Source organism: Penaeus monodon, chromosome 15 (assembly GCF_015228065.2).
Source record: "Penaeus monodon isolate SGIC_2016 chromosome 15, NSTDA_Pmon_1, whole genome shotgun sequence".
Taxonomy (NCBI): Eukaryota; Metazoa; Arthropoda; class Malacostraca; order Decapoda; family Penaeidae; genus Penaeus; species Penaeus monodon.
In genome coordinates this window covers 14,599,387-14,600,065 of record NC_051400.1, presented here as the reverse complement: position 1 = coordinate 14,600,065, position 679 = coordinate 14,599,387, and the positions used below count along the sequence as shown (strand labels likewise).

The 679-nt window shown below is 35.8% G+C and overlaps 1 protein-coding gene across 1 annotated transcript in view; it reads left to right on the top strand.

Moving 5' to 3' along the window:
- The window catches only part of LOC119581764 (allantoinase-like), a gene marked incomplete in the record, with an annotated part of 9,707 nt that overhangs the window by 163 nt on the left and 8,865 nt on the right, over positions 1-679 (top strand).

Genomic DNA, 679 nt, shown 5'->3' with positions numbered 1-679 from the left:
TGAAAATTTCGCTTTTTCGGTATCATTCGACACTGTTTATTGGTGGATCTCTGGTGTACAGATACGCGTTAACTTTCGTGTAACCACTGTTACTATGCATGCAATACAATATGTTATAAAATAATCAATAAATGTGTGGAACTGCGAGCACATTGTAGAAATTGGCTGTTTGTAAATATTTGATAATTGTGATCAAATATCTGAAAATATACCATGGGATGTTCAGGCCCATTTCATAAATATGCGATTTTATATAATATACATATATATTTAAATGACACTCCTTTGTTATCGCTATATCGGGTTTCTTTTGAGATATATTGGAAAGCTCCATCATAATTTGTGTTATTACAGCAACCTTGAGCGTGGTAACATGCACACTATAAACACAGTGTCAGAAAACACGTGTTTTTCTTAGCCATGGCGAGTGAACAGGAGCTCCGCCCATTTATGATGACGTAATATTAAAGAAGCTCTGTGATTCGTTGACCCAAGAGCTTCAGGTTTGGTTATTAAGGAGCTTCAGGTTTCGTTATTAAGTAGAGTAATAATTGCAGAGGTTAAAGTCAGGATAGAAAGGAAAGTATCTCGATACAAGGGCTACTTGAAGGCAATGACGTAGATAAGCGCCAATCAGTAAAAACAGAATGTATCTTTGGCATCTGATAACACGTTAAAC